This window comes from Centropristis striata, chromosome 20, assembly GCF_030273125.1.
Source record: "Centropristis striata isolate RG_2023a ecotype Rhode Island chromosome 20, C.striata_1.0, whole genome shotgun sequence".
Taxonomy (NCBI): Eukaryota; Metazoa; Chordata; class Actinopteri; order Perciformes; family Serranidae; genus Centropristis; species Centropristis striata.
In genome coordinates this window covers 33,463,751-33,477,510 of record NC_081536.1, presented here as the reverse complement: position 1 = coordinate 33,477,510, position 13,760 = coordinate 33,463,751, and the positions used below count along the sequence as shown (strand labels likewise).

The window sequence follows — 13,760 nt, the reverse complement described above, 5'->3', positions numbered from 1 at the left end:
TTTTGTTTACTTTTTCTTCCAAAAAGGCAACACACTGTATCATAATTCAACTTTTTTCCTCCAGATTTTAATTTTCCATTTTATTTTATTTCTGCAGGATTTTTAAAGTTGAATTTAATTTTGTTTAAATGCATAATACTTCATTTTCTGCAGCTGTGACAATAAGAGACGCAGCGTGGTTTCAGGAGAAATAAAACTAGATTATGTTCTGTAATATTCTGTGCAGAGACGAATGAAAGACAGACGATTGTTTGATTTTTATATAAATTAAGTGAAACTCGAGCTGCAGCTTCCAGCTCCTCTGTGTTTCTGTCTTATTATAGTCCAGTAGAATAAAGCTGTTTATGTTTATTGTTTATGTTTGTGTTACCTGGCGACCTGCGAACCAACAGATTGTTGTTGGCGGGGGGGCAGGAAGGAGAAACTGCTGACGCAGCAGATTTACACCTCACCGCTTTTATTACCTTCTGTCTCTGCACCACACTCACTATTTCACTAATACACTCACTTTTAACGTGTGTGAAAATAATAAAAAACAATAATAATATCAAAATAAATTAAAAATTAAAATATAAAAATAAATAAATATATTTTTTTTATATAATTCAGTTAATTACAGTAATTTGTACTGTGTGTGAACAACGATAATAAAAAAATTATATCAAAATAAATTAGAAATTATAATACAAATATAAAAATACATCTTTTTTTAATTGTTTTTAATAATTCAGTTAATTACAGTATTTTTTACTGTGTGAACAACAAAAATAATATACAATAATAATCATAAAAGTAAATATAAACTATAAAAATAATATGAATATAAAAAATATATGAATATATATTATTTTTTATATTTTAATTAATTACACTCCTTTTTATTGTGTGTCGACATTAAAATAAATAACTTAATTTTTTTTAAATATTCTAAAATATTATATATTATTTTTGTTTTAATCAATTTCAGTTTTCTTCTTGAGTGGCTCTTACCACTTTTTTATTTTTTTCCAGATAGAATTATTATTTATTTTTTATTATTTGTTTGTTTTGGCTCAGATGTGACTCTGTTCAGTCTGCGCTTAGAAAACATACTTTTTTTCATTTTCAGTTAAAAAGAAATTAAATAAAAAGCAAACAGTGACGTTCTTTCACTCAGCTTTCAGGTAATCATAATCATAATATTATATATATATATATATATATATATATATATATATAAATATTATGATTGACTGTCACGGTCACTAATGTTCCACATGCTTTTGAATTTAATTTACTTATTTTTTATTCTATTAATTTGCTTTTGGTTTTCTAGAAAATGATTTTGGTCATCATTAGTAAAACCATATTAATTGTCTAGATATCAGCTCTTCAGTTAAACTCTTATCAGTTATTTTTGTTGTTATCATTATATTAATAAACAAATTAACCTTTAGTTGAACCAGACATTAAAATTAACAGGAAACTGAAGAAAACAAGGAGGTCTAATCATTTTTTTCCATGACTGTATGTGCAAAATTCCTTAAATAAAGTTAAATATATTGTTTGGAGCAGCAGCAGCATGAGGAGGAGGAGGAGAGAGGAGGAGGAGGAGGAGGAGGATGAGGAGGAGGATGATGATGATGATGAAGGTGATGAAGGTGTGGGAGCAGCTGCTCGTTACTAAGATGTTCTTCCTCTTCACTTTGTCTCCTTCACCTGTCGGAGCTGCTGAGCCTCCTGCCTCCTCCTGCCCGCCTCCTCCTCTCCCCTCAGCCTCTCCCTCCTCCTGATCATCAGGAGAGGAGTGAGGAGTCGGAGCAGACGGAGGAGAGCTGACGGAGGCGCCGCAGGAGGAGGTTTGGACGGTGAGGAGGAGTCAGGAGGAGGAACAAGTTCACTGAGCTCAGAGGGGGCGGAGCCTAAAGACTCACACCTGAGGACAATGGAGAGGAGCAGGAGGAGGAGGAGGAGGAGGGGGAGAGAAGGACAGAGAGAGAGGAGGAGGAGAGAGAGAGAGAGGAGGAGGAGGGGAGAGAGAGAGAGGAAGAGGAGGAGGTGAAGGAGTAGAGAGAGGAGGAGGAGGAGAGGAGGAGGTGAAGGAGTAGAGAGAGGAGGAGAGGGAGGGAGGAGAGATAGGAAGAAAAGGAGGGAAGAGGAGAAGCAGGAGGAGGAGAGAGAGGAGGAGGAGGGGGGAGGAGGAGGAGAGAGACGAAGAGGAGGAGGAGGAGGAGGAGGAGAGAGAGGAAGAGGAGAAAGGAGGAGGATAGAGACGAAGAGGAGAGAGGAGGAGGAGGAGGAGGAGAGAGACGAAGAGGAGAGAGGAGGAGGATAGAGACGAAGAGGAGGAGGAGGAGGAGGAGGAGGAGGAGGACTCCTGAGGCCGTCAGCTCCTCTCAGGTGAAGGTGGATCACTGATCCTGGATATAAACCAGGAGGATTCTGGTTTGCTGCAGATATTTTCTAACTCTCTGAATGGAAGTTTAGAGTTTATTTGAACTGGAGGAGAACTTTAGAACTTCACAGATATAACTCTGAAACGATCCAAAGAGTTATAAAAACAGACTCAATTCTTTGTTAAACGACAAAACAGTCATTTTACAAGCAAAGAAGTTCAAGAAATAAAAAGCTCAGTTCACACTCTGTGTCCTTGAATTTCACTGGAATACAGAAAATATATATTTATTAAATCTCTATAAATCTCTGAGTCCTGCAGCTTTAATCAGAACAACTCAAACTGCCTTTGTGCAAAATAACACAGTTAGAATGACAGAAATCAGAGAAAAAGTTGAATTTCTCTGATAAAAGACACTAAATAACCAAAAAAGTATGTAAAAATACCCCAAAAATTACCAAAAAAGACATAAAAATACCAAAGAGTTAGACTTTTCTCCACATATTGAAGTTTTGTCATGTTTCCAGCCTCTCCTGTCCTCTCCTCTCTGCTCTGTGTAAACAGCCTCTCCTGTCCTCTCCTCTCTGCTCTGTGTAAACAGCCTCTCCTGTCCTCTCCTCTCTGCTCTGTGTAAACAGCCTCTCTCGGACACACGTAGAATAAAGAGATTCTGACACAAATATCAACATTTTAAGCTTTGTTTTGGTCACTTTTTATAAAGGAAACCCTAGTAACAGATGATACGTTTAAGGACCGTCGGAAAGTTCAAACTCTGACGATAATGTCTGTTTTTACAGTTTCTGTCTACGAAAAACATTGGATTCGTGGCTGTGTCTTTAAAAAGAAGAATGTAATGTTTTTAACAGGATCTGGTTAGTTTTAAATGACACATGGAGAATAAAGACATTCTGACACTAATATCAACATTTAACACATCACTTTTTATAACAGATGATACGTTCAAGGACCATCGGAAAGTTGCAACTCTGACGATAATGTCTGTTTTTACAGTTTATTTCTATGATAAACGCTGGATTTCTGGTTCATTTCTTTTTGGTTTGGAGGTGTGAAACCAGCTCTTATTGAAGGATTACAGCGGTGAACGGCGCTCTGATGACAGGCGTCGCCGTGGTGACGGCGTGCGGTGACCTCTGACCTCCGGCTGTGTGTAATGTTGCTGCTGAGCTTCAGTTAAACGCTGTAATGAGTGTTTCTGTCACTTCCAGCAGCAGCAGCCCCGCCTCGCAGGGTTAATGAGTCAGCCAGCGTTTAAAACACCAGTAATTACTGCACACACACACACACACACACACACACACACACACACACACACACACACACACACACACACACACACACACACACACACACACACACACACACACACACACACAGTCTGAGCTCTTATTGTTGGTGCAGACGGACGACACTCCTCCTCCTCCTCCTGTGAGCGGTGAGTCATGGCTGGTTGGTGTGTTCGGGTCTGGAGGAGGTTGTTATGTGGCTGCTGGAGTCAGTCTGATCCTGATCCACCAGCTCAGATCTGCTGAGCAGCAGCCACATCAACATCTTTACACAGAGACGCTTTAAAGGCTGTCGGCCCGCCTGCTTTTAAAGACACAGCCACAAAAACAGTGTTTATCATAGAGACACTGGAAAAACAGGCATCATCGGTTTTTTCTTGCAGATTTGCCACTTTAAAACTCGTAAATCTGCAACATTTTTCACGTAGATTTGCCACTTTAAAACTTGTTAAGATGCGTCTTTTTTTCTCGATTTGCCACTTTAAAACTCGTAAATATGCGCCTTTTTTTCTCGTAGATTTGCCACTTTTTTCTCATGAATCTGCAACTTTTTCTTGCAGATTTGCCACTTTAAAACTTGTAAATCTGTAACATTTTTCACGCAGATTTGCCACTTTACAACTCGTATATCTGCATCTTTTTTTTCTCGTAGATTTGCCACTTTTTTCTCATGAATCTGCAACTTTTTCTTGCAGATTTGCCACTTTAAAACTTGTTAAGATGAGTCTTTTTTTCTCGATTTGCCACTTTAAAACTCGTAAATATGCGCCTTTTTTTCTCGTAGATTTGCCACTTTTTTCTCATGAATCTGCAACTTTTTTCTTGTAGATTTGCCACTTAAAAATTTGTAAATCTGCAAAAAAAATTCTCGTACATTTGCCACTTTAAAACTCATAAATCCGTAACTTCTTTTCTCGTAGATTTGCCACTTTTTTCTCATGAATCTGCAACTTTTTCTTGTAGATTTGCCACTTAAAAATTTGTAAATCTGCAAAAAAAAAAATTCTCATACATTTGCCACTTTAAAACTCTTAAACCTGCATCTTTTTTCTCGTAGATTTGCCACTTTTTTCTCATGATTCTGTGACTATTTTTCTCGTAGATTTGCGACTTCAAAACTTGTAAATCTGCGTGTTTTTTTTCTTGTAGATTTGCCACTTTAAAACTCCTAAATCTGCGACTTTTTCTTGTAAATTTACACGTTTTTCTCGAAATATTACCCCCCTCCCCTGGATCCGTATTTTTTATTTATTTTTCGTACTTGGCCCTAATACGCCGTCGTAAACATCCACACCGAGTGCCGAACTTTCGTCTGCCGTCATGTTTTTTTCTCTGCAGCTGTTTCGATTTCTGCAGACTTCAAACGCTGATAAAACAACAAAAAACTAATAAATATTGACTTCTGCTGAACAAAAAAATTTTTCCAACATCAGTGTCATAATCCCACCAGCAGGACTGACACGTTTAAAAAAACACCAGAAATCATCATTTATCATAGAAAGAAACTGTAGAAACAACCATCTCATATCATATTTATTTATTTATTGTATATAAATTGTTCTTTTTTTCTCTTATGTGTGCTTTTTAACCTGTTTGCTGCTGGAAACTCAATTTCCCTGAGGGAGCTATCCCAAGGGATCAATAAAGTTTTATCTAATCTAATCTAATCTAATCATCATCATCATCAGAGTTTGAACTTTCCAACAGTCCTTGAACGGATCATCAGTTAGGAAAGACTCAGTTATAAAAAGTGACTAAAACAAAGCTTAAAATGTTGATATTTGTGTCAGAATCTCTTTATTCTACGTGTGTGTGTGTGTGTGTGTGTGTGTGTGTGTGTGTGTGTGTGTGTGTGTGTACCTGCAGGGCGCTGTTCAGGAAGCAGCTGTTCTGTCCTGGTTCGTTGCTCAGACCTTTACTGGGAGCGATGGACGTCATGGTGCGAGGCGTCAGCATCGCCTGCACGCCGCCACCGCCACCGCCACCGCCACCACTACCTGCAGCACCTCCTCCTCCTCCTCCTCCTCCTCCTCCCGATGCAAAGTAGTTCCTCTTCCAGGACATCCTGCCGGCTCTCTGGTCCTGTCCGTCTCTGGGCCGCGCCCCCTGCAGGAGTCAGCTCCCCGCCGTTCGCTCTCGTAGCGAGGGAGACAGAGCCATGTCCTCCGGCCCGCGGCGCCGGGCGACGTCACACCGCCACCGGCACGCCAAACTGGAACAAACTGTGAGGAGGTTTGAGCAGGAAAAAAAGGGAACTAAAGAGAAATAAATTCCAGGAGTCACAGAATTGAATGTTCTTCAGTCTCGAGGTTCCAAGACGTGAAATAACAGATTTAGAGTCGATCCAGGAGTTTAGTATCCACGGGAGAATACAAGAGAAGAATCCTTTTATTTTCCACGAGTTTCAAGGCCTCGTCCCTCAGAGTGCTGCAGCATCTTCATCATCATCATCATCATCATCATCGTCACCAGAGGTCAGAGGTCAGGACGCTCTGCAGAAGGAGAACAGAGAGTTTCAGTTTGTTCTTCTCAGTTTTCAATCAGACATCGATTTTATTTTGGTGCCGATTCACTTTATTTCACATTCAGAGTTTCTGAATTTATTTTAGCAGCATATTTAATAGCACCTCCTCTCCCCCCCCCCCCCCCATTCTCCTCCTCCTCCCCCATTCTCCTCCTCCTCCTTTCCCCCATTCTCCTCCTCCTCCTTTCCCCCATTCTCCTCCTCCTCCTTTCCCCCATTCTCCTCCTCCTCCCCCATTCTTCTCCTCCCCCTATTCTTCTCCTCCTCCTCCCCCCATTCTTCTTCTCCTCCTCCTTTCCCCCCATTCTTCTTCTCCTCCTCCTTTCCCCCCATTCTTCTCCTCCCCCTATTCTTCTCCTCCTCCTTTCCCCCCCATTCTTCTTCTCCTCCTCCTTTCCCCCATTCTTCTTCTCCTCCTCCTTTCCCCCCATTCTTCTTCTTCTCCTCCTCCTCCTTTCCCCCATTCTTCTTCTCCTCCTCCTTTCCCCCCATTCTTCTCCTCCCCCTATTCTTCTCCTCCTCCTCCCCCATTCTTCTCCTCCTCCTCCTTTCCCCCCCATTCTTCTCCTCCTCCTCCTTTCCCCCATTCTTCTTCTCCTCCTCCTTTCCCCCCCATTCTTCTCCTCCTCCTCCTTTCCCCCATTCTTCTCCTCCTCCTCCTTTCCTCCCCATTCTTCTCCTCCTCCTCCTTTCCTCCCCATTCTTCTCCTCCTCCTCCTTTCCTCCCCATTCTTCTCCTCCTCCTCCTTTCCTCCCCATTCTTCTCCTCCTCCTCCTTTCCTCCCCATTCTTCTCCTCCTCCTTTCCCCCCATTCTTCTCCTCCTCCTTTCCTCCCCATTCTTCTCCTCCTTTTTTTAAAGTGTAAAATTTTTGTTATTTTACAGAAATGAGCCGTTTAATTTTAGAGGGTTTTCTTATTTAATGATACTGTAAAATAAAAATAAATCTATAATGTCCCATTATTTTAATTTACAGATTTCAACTTCTATTTTATGGTTAATATTTGTAATAAAAAAATATTTTTTATGGCATTTGCACTTCTATGAGGTAAATTTTAATTGATTTAAAGTTTTACTGTAAGAAATTATACTATAATAATACTTTATAAATCTTAATATTTCTAATAAAATAACTTTTTTTTTTTTAAATGGCACTCACAGTTCATGTAGAAAAAACAAGAAAAACCCTGTAAAATAAAACATGACCACACACACACACACACACACACACTATAATTAAACTTGCTCTAAAATAGAAATAGAGAAAATCTGCACGAGCTCCTGGACACGTTGAGATCAGGGAGGTGTCACTGTGGGAGCGCTTGTTTACTACCAGGATCAGCTGACGGGACGCCACACACACACACACACACACACACAGTATTATGTGATGTGTGACTGATCTCGGCACTAAGAGTGTTGAACTCTAAACTCGTCTCACCAGATGAAAACCTTTCACAGTAAAACCTTTGAACTTTCCTCGAGCTGTCAGATTAGAGACAGAAAACGTGAAAACGAGCGAGTCAGAACTCCCATGATGCTTTGCTGCGGGGCCTTTAAAGATGTCGCCACTTTTTTAAAATTCAAACTCTGGGATTTCACCTCGTTTCAGCTCCAACGTAAATAAATAAGGATGTTCATGAATGAATCAACACGGAGGAGACGGAGAGAGTGTGTGTGTGTGTGTGTGTGTGTGTGTGTGTGTGTGTGTGAGTATCTGCGTGTGTGTGTGTGTGTGTGTGCGTGTGTGTGTGTGTGTGTGTGTGTGAGGTAAAGCGGCGGTCAGAGCAGAGGGAGGTGAGGAGGGATTAGCCTGATCAGACTCTGTCTGTCTGCACAGGATTAGACCGTCTGTGTGTGTGTGTCTGTGTGTGTGTGTGTGTGTGTGTGTGTGTGTGTGTTGGTGTGTGTTGGTGTGTGTGTGTGTGTGTGTGCTTCATTAACATTAGTCTTGGTAATTTGCAGGTCAGTCAGCAGTTCAAAGCAGCAGAACAGACGAGGGGAAAAGGTTTTCACGTGTTCAGTTTGTTTGTTTGTTTGTGTGACAAATACAAACAACAAAACGCACAAAATACACAAATCTGCTAAATGTCTGCTAAACGTTTCTGACAACACAGCCTGGATTTTTCTGTGCTGTTTACTCAAAGTCTAGATGCTTTAATGTGGGATTCTGGAGGGATTTTTCAACATATTAATAAATGAAATCAACCCAAAAACAACAACAACTCATGAGACATAACTGTGCAGAATAACAGTTATAACCACATAAATCATAAAAGAGAGAAAAACAAGTTGAAATTCTCTGATAAATTATTATTATTATTTAAAATGTAATAAAACAGAATTTATATATAAACATTTTTCCAAGTGCCCACAAATGTCCTGAATGTTGTAAAAACATTGACATTTTTACATACATTTGTATGACATATGGCATAAATTTGATGAATTATTGTTTAAAAAATGGAAAACAATTTAAGTTGTATATAAGCAACAAAAAAACCCCACAAAATTACCAAAAGTAAATATGTGAAATTACAAAGAAATAGACAAAATTACCGCAGAACAACATAAAATGACCAAAAAAACAAAAAAAAGGAGAAAAATGACAAAAGAAATACATAAAATGACAAAAAAAAAAAAAAAAAAACATGACCAATTATCAACACAAAACTACATAAAATGAACAGTTTTCTCCTCTCTACTCTGTGTAAACAGCCTCGAGAACCAATCATGTCTTCAGTGTCTCCGAGGAGCAGAATTTAATGTTTTTAACAGAGTTTTGGTCACTTTTTATAGCAGGAACTTTTGTAACCGATGATGCGTTCAAGGTCCGTCGGAAAGTTCAAACTCTGACGATAATGTCTGTTTTAACAGTTTCTTTCTATGATAAACGCTGGATGGATTTTTGGTGATTATTTAAAGAAACCCACGTCACATGAAAAAGGGTTTTTAGTTTGATTTCAGTGTGAAAAGTCTTAATGGAGACAAATCGTCTCGATGACATTAATGACCCGTGGAGAATCTGCTTCCTGCTGCCGTCACAGGAGGAAAAACCAATTCACAGCTTTTTATATCAGAAACACGTCAGAGTCCCGAGGTCGGATCAACACCTCGGGACTGGTGATTAACGGAGGAACAGAAGGGGACATCAGGAGAAACTGAGAGGCTGCAGGACCTCAGACTGGACTCACTGCTGCCTCCGTTTCCTGCTATTAATATTAAATCAAATATTCAAACTTTTCAGGAAATTAGAAAGGAAACATATGCTTTGAAAAGGAATCGACCAATCAGAGAGTCAGGATTAGTTCAGCTGGTGAGAGGTCACTTCCTGTCCTGGTGCCTCCGAGGCTGATTTGGTGTAAAATTGGTTATATAACAAAACGCCATTCTGTCGCAGAGGCTCCACACACACACACACACACACACACACACACACACACACACACACACACACACACAGTGCTATAATCACCTCTAATTCGCCGGGCTGGCTCGCTGCCAGCTCCATGCAGCCGCTCTGCAGAGCTGCCAGGAGACGGAGTCTACTGGGAGCGCTGGGAACGCTGGGCCGGAGCCAGCAGAGAGAGTGGGAGCTGTCAGGTGAGGTCAGCAGACTGGTTCTCAACAAGCTGCTGATCAGATTCTCTGCTGCTCATCAGGAACATTTACTGACACACTGGAGCCAGTGAACGCACCAGAGCTGCAGAGACCCGACAGTCATGACGACAACTTTATACCAGAAACCCTCTGAACCATCAGCAACACTATGCAACACTCCACAGCCGTCCTCAACCATCAGCAACCCTCCGCCAACGCAATTTAACCCTCAGCAATCTGCCACAACCACCATCAGCCACCTTTCCCAACCTGCCACGACCCTAAACAACCCTCAGCAACACAATCTTACTCAACCCTATACTATGCAGCGATCCACAACCATCCTCAACCATCAGCAACCCTCCGCAACCTTTCACAACCATCAGCAACCAGCCAAAACCTGCCTCAACCGCCACAACCGCCACAACCTGCCTCAACCGCCACAACCGCCACAACCTGCCTCAACCGCCACAACCGCCACAACCTGCCTCAACCGCCAAAACCTGCCTCAACCGCCACAACCTGCCTCAACCGCCAAAACCTGCCTCAACCGCCACAACCTGCCTCAACCGCCAAAACCTGCCTCAACCGCCACAACCTGCCTCAACCGCCAAAACCTGCCTCAACCGCCACAACTTGCCTCAACCGCCAAAACCTGCCTCAACCGCCAAAACCTGCCTCAACCTGCCTCAACCTGCCACAACCCTTGGCAGCCCTCAGCAACCCAACACCATGCAGTGCTCCACAACCTGCTGCAACCCTTCACAACCCTCAGCAACCTTCAGTTACCCGCCGCAACCCTCTCCGCAATCCGCCAGGACAGGAATCGAGGTCGTCTGCAGCCTGGACATGTCTTAAAGATAAAACTTTATTTATTTCTGCGTCTCAAATTAAATCTCGTTTATTTCTGTGAAACTCTTGAGAGAAGCTAAATATTTTCTAAGAAGCTTTCTGGGCGCTGACCTGGTTGGCAGGCGGCGTTGGGGGGGGGGGGGGGGGGCGATCTGGAGGGGGGGGTCTCAAAAGGAGCTCATGAATATCCAGCCGTCCTTCATAGCAGCAACCAAAATAACTCGGAGAATTTGGGAATGTGGAGCACTTGAATCGCTTAATTCCAGCCAGTGAAAGGAGGAATTAGCTGCTGGTGGCGTCCTCCGAGACGCCACACGAGTCAAGGACACTCGGCTGAGGAGACACGTTCACGTTCAGACTGACACCAGGAAATACTGAGTATTGTATCACAATAAACACTATTATTGCCATTTTAACACAGTTTATTCTGCTGATATAATGATAATATAACAGGATTATAATGCAAATACATCTTTTCAAAGAGCATTTAATTTTGAATTTAAAAAAGTAAAAAAATATATAAAAATCTCCTCAATAAATAATGTAAAACAACAAATTATGTGTGATGAACACTTCTGTCAGATAAAATTACTAAATCTGAGCTTAAAATAATGATGTTTCATCAAATTCAACCCTGAATCATTTAATCAAGTTATTTATTTTAATGTGTGTGTAAATATATATATATATATATATATATATATATATATATATATATATATATAATTATAATTATATTTAAAATTCAGAAAAACTGCAGTTTAAAGTTTAAACGTACGTCTTTTTTAAAATTCATTTCATTTATTTAAATGTGCATGTTCTATTTTTTTATTCTATATTTTTTAATTTGTTTGTCAGTTGAATAATATTTTAAACTCTTCTTTTATTTGTTTATTTATATTTTATAGTATTTATTTAAACATATATTTATTTAATATTTTTTCAGGATTATAATGCAAATACATCCTTTTAAAGAGCATTGAATTTTCAATTAAAATTTTTGAATTCAATTTTTACTATATAATATTAGTATTATAATATATAATTTTATATTATATTTACTTTTTTAAAATTCAGGAAAATCCACAGTTTAAAGTTTTTATTACAAATCTCTTTTATTTTGTTTTGTATTCATTATTTTATTTAAATGTTCACATTCTATTTCCTTTATTGTATTTTTAATTTGTTCGTCAATTGAATTATATTCAACATTTTCATTTATAATTTCAATTTATATTATTCATTAACATATTTATTTATTAAATACTTTAATTTTTATTTACTATACAATAGTTTTATAATATATACATTAATATTAAATTTAATTATTTAAAATTCAGGAAAGTCCACAGTTTAAAAATATTTTTATTACAAAACTGTTTTTTTCTTTTAATTTGTTTCTTATTTGTTATTTTTTTAAATTCATTTAAATGTACTTTATATTTTGTTTATTATATAATTGTAATTTTTGTCAGTTGGATTATATTCAAAATGTAATTTAATATTTATTTAAACATATTTATTTATTAAATATTTTATTTAGGATTTTATTCATATTTACTATACAAGTTTTAATATATAAATGTATATTATATTTACTTATTTAAAATTGAATTAAATTTAAAATACTTCTTGTTTTTCTTTTATATTTATATTTTAATTTTATATTATTTATTTAAACATATTTATTAAATGCTTTATTTATTTGTATTTAGTATATAATATTAGTATTATTATATATAAATGTATATTATATTTGCCAATTTAAAATTCCAGAAAATCCACTGATTAAAAAAAAAGAATTTTCTCAATATTTTGCACAAATAATCATGATTATGATTTTTGCAAGTGAACCTCCTTTTGCCAGAATTTTAACTAAAGCCTTTTACTTCTAAGGGAGTATTTTTATTTACTATATAATATTAGTATTATAACATATACATTTATATGTACTTGTTTAAAATTCTAGAAAATCCACAGATTAAAAAAAGTTTCTCAATATTTTGCAAAATTATCATGATTATGATTTTTGCAAGTGAACCTCCTTTAAGCATATTTTGCCAGATTTTTAACTAAAGCCTTTGACTTGTTAGGGAGTATTATTATATTATTTCTATATTTTTCTTCCATAGCAGACATAAACAGGGTGGATTTGCATGAGAAAGAGATGAGTATTTTACTGTTCCGCTGTGGAAGATGTAAACTTTTTGTTCTGTGGCTGTTTCCCCTCCATCACCTCCCCTGCTGTGGATGCATTGTTCTAATTTACACTCCCTCACATTCCTCCCAGCAGCAGCAGCAGCTTCCACCAGTTCACTGAATAACCAGTAAATCATCCAGACTGGGAGGAGCTCCTCCTCCTCTTCTTTCAACACATTATTTTCCCATGAATACTGCTGAATAATGTGCCTTTAATTTAAAGCTTGGGCGTCTGCAACCAAAACACGCTGCAGAAACTCCTCATTTCTGCACAACACTATCATCACTGTGACTCACGGAGGAACCAGCCATTACTGCTCCTCCACACACATCCACAGGTCGCTTCAAAACTGGAAAAAAAACAAAACTTATCCTGCTGATTCATGCTGAAACTCTAGAACTAACAATTATTAGCAAACAAGTCCAAGTGCCAACCACGGGAGACTTGAATCTGCACACAAAAACGTCAAAAAGTGTATCAAACGCATCTAAAATATCCTAATTTTACCACCACACCAAACTCCATTCATAAACGTAGATATTTAACGTTTATTTGCCAATATTCCAGTGTAAACTCCCCGAGGAATATGAATGATTTATTCTAGAAATCCACATGAATCACTCTGCAGATCGGCAACACTTTGATCACTGCAACTCACAACCAAACTCTATTTCCAAATTTAACATTTTTAAAGTTTCTTTGCTCACATGCCAGTGTAGAGTCGGTAAATAATGCAAATTACTAACTTTTATAAATCCACATCAATCACTCTTCAACTCGGCAGACATGACATCAGATCCAAACCTTGTTTATAAATCTATCAATTAAAGATTCATCTGCTTATATTACAGTGTAAACAGGCCAAATAATATAAATCAGTTACTACACGAAATCCACGAGTCACTC

At 38.4% G+C, this 13,760-nt stretch overlaps 1 pseudogene; it reads right to left on the bottom strand.

Annotated features, from left to right (window-relative positions):
• Positions 1-9,977, bottom strand: part of LOC131993126 (inactive ubiquitin carboxyl-terminal hydrolase 54-like) — a 43,818-nt pseudogene extending 33,841 nt beyond the window's left edge.
• Between the last annotated feature and the right edge of the window lie 3,783 nt (positions 9,978-13,760).